Source organism: Mus caroli, unplaced genomic scaffold (genome assembly GCF_978045245.1).
Source record: "Mus caroli unplaced genomic scaffold, Mus_caroli_1 scaffold_31, whole genome shotgun sequence".
NCBI classification, from domain to species: domain Eukaryota; kingdom Metazoa; phylum Chordata; class Mammalia; order Rodentia; family Muridae; genus Mus; species Mus caroli.
Genome location: NW_028227286.1, coordinates 1,085,363 through 1,088,188, shown reverse-complemented (window position 1 = coordinate 1,088,188; position 2,826 = coordinate 1,085,363).

Below are 2,826 nucleotides of genomic sequence, written 5' to 3'. Positions count from 1 at the left end.
CTATTCAGGAATTTTTCCCCTGTACCCATATCTTCTAGGCTTTTCCCTACTTTCTCCTCGATAAGTTTCAGTGTCTCTGGTTTTATGTGGAGTTCCTTAATCCACTTATATTTGACCTTAGTACAAAGAGATAGGAATGGATCAATTCGCATTCTTCTACATGATAACCGCCAGTTGTGCCAGTACCATTTTTTGAAAATGATGTCTTTTTTCCACTGGATGGTTTTTGCTCCCTTGTCAAAGATCAAGTGACCATAGGTATGTGGGTTGATCTCAGGGTCTTCAATTCTGTTCCATTGGTCTACTTGTCTGTCGTTATACCAGTAACATGCAGTTTTTTTTATCACAATTGCTCTGTAGTACAGCTTTAGGTCAGGCAAGGTGATTCCACAAGAGGTTCTTTTATCCTTGAGAAGAGTTTTTGCTATCCTAGGTTTTTTGTTGTTCCAGAGGAATTTGCAGATTGCCCTTTCTTATTCGTTGCACAATTGAGTTGGAATTTTGATGGGGATTGCATTGGATCTGTAGATTGCTTTTGGTAAGATAGCCATTTTTACAATGTTGATCCTGCCAATCCATGTGCATGGGAGGTCTTTCCATCTTCTGAGATCTTCTTTAATTTCGTTCTTCAGGGACTTGAAGTTCTTGTCATACAGATCTTTCACTTTCTTAGTTAGAGTCACGCCAAGGTATTTTATATTGTTTGTGACTATTGAGAAAGGTGTTGTTTCCCTAATTTCCTTCTCTGCCTGTTTATCCTTTGTGTACAGAAAGGCCATTGACTTGCTTGAGTTAATTTTATATCCAGCTACTTCACCGAAGCTATTTATCAGGCTTAGGAGTTCTCTGGTGGAATTTTTAGGGTCACTTATGTATACTATCATATCATCTGCAAAAAGCGATATTTTGACTTCTTCTTTTCCAATTTGTATCCCATTGATCTCCTTTTGTTGTCTAATTGCTCTGGTTAGGACTTCAAGTACAATGTTGAATAGGTAGGGAGAGAGTGGGTAGCCTTGTCTAATCCCTGATTTTAGTGGGATTTCTTCGAGGTTCTCACCATTTACTTTGATGTTGGCTACTGGTTTGCTGTATATTGCTTTTACCATGGTTAGGTATGGGCCTTGAATTCCTGATCTTTCCAAGACTTTTATCATGAATGGGTGTTAGATTTTATCAAATGCTTTTTCAGTATCTAACGAGATGATCATGTGGTTTTTGTCTTTGAATTTGTTTATATAATGGATTACATAGATGGATTTTCGTATATTAAACCATCCTTGCATCCCTGGGATGAAACCTACTTGGTCAGGATGGATGATTGTTTTGATGTGTTCTTCAATTTGGTTAGCGAGAACTTTATTGAGGATTTTTGCATAAATATTCATAAGGGAAATTGGTCTGAAGTTCTCTATCTTTGTTGGGTCTTTTTGTGGTTTAGGTATCAGAGTAATTGTGGCTTCATAGAAAGAGTTGGGTAGAGTACCTTCTGATTCAATTTTGTGGAATAGTTTGTGAAGAACTGGGATTAGATCTTCTTTGAAGGTTTGATAGAACTCTGCACTAAACCCATCTGGTCCTGGGCTTTTTTTGGTTGAGAGACTATTAATGATTGCTTCTTATTTCTTTAGGGGATATGGGACTGTTTAGATCATTAACCTGATCTTGACTTAACTTTGGTACCTGGTATATGTCTAGAAACTTGTTCATTTCATCCAAGTTCTCCAGTTTTGTTGACTATAGCCTTTTGTAGAAGGATCTGATGGTGTTTTGGGTTTCTTCAGGGTCTGTTGTTATGTTTCCCTTTTCATTTCTGATTTTGTTAATTAGAATAATTTCCCTATGCCCCCTAGTGAGTCTGGCTAAGGGTTTATCTATCTTGTTTATTTTCTCAAAGAACAAGCTCCTCGATTGGTTGATTCTTTGAATTGTTCTTCTTGTTTCCACTTGGTTGATTTAACCCCTGAGTTTGATTATAAAAAATAAAAATTATATATATATATATATATATAGTATGTATATATATATGTATGGTTTTATAAAACTATGATGTATATGTTATATATTACTTATTTATTTATTTATTTATTTATTTATTTATTTTTAATTTTCCTCTGTAGAGTTCTCTTGAGATAATATTAAATAGATGCTCAACCTCAACTGGCAGTTTTGTTTTCTTTTTTTTTTTTTTTATTACATATTTTCCTCAATTCCAATTCCAATGCTATTTCAAAAGTCCCCCATGCCCTCTGCGCCACTCCCCTACCCTCCCATTCCCACTCTTTGGCCCTGGCATCCCCTGTACTAGGACATATAAAGTTTGTTTGTTCAATGGGCCTCTCTTTCCAGTGATGGCCTTCTAGGTCATCTTTTCATACATATTCTGCTAGAGTAAGAACTCTGGGGTACTGGTTAGTTGATAATGTTGTTGCACCTACTGGTTAGTTGATAATGTTGTTGCAGATCTCTTTAGCAACTTGGATACTTTCTCTAGCTCCTCCACTGGGGGCCCTGTGATCCATTCAATTTTTGACTGTAAGCATCCACTTATGTGTTTGCTAGGCCTCGGCCTAGTGTTACAAGTGACAGCTATATCAGGGTCCTTTCAGCAAACACTTGCTAGTGTATGGAATGGTTTCATCGTTTGGAGGCTAATTATGGGATGGATCTCTGGATATGGCACTCTTTAGATGGTCCATCCTTTTGTCTCAGCTCCAAACCTTGTCTTTGTAACTCCTTCCATGGGTGATTGTTCCCAATTCTAAGAAGGGACAAAGTGTCCACACTTTGGTGTTCGTTCTTCTTCAGTTTCATGTGTTTTACAAA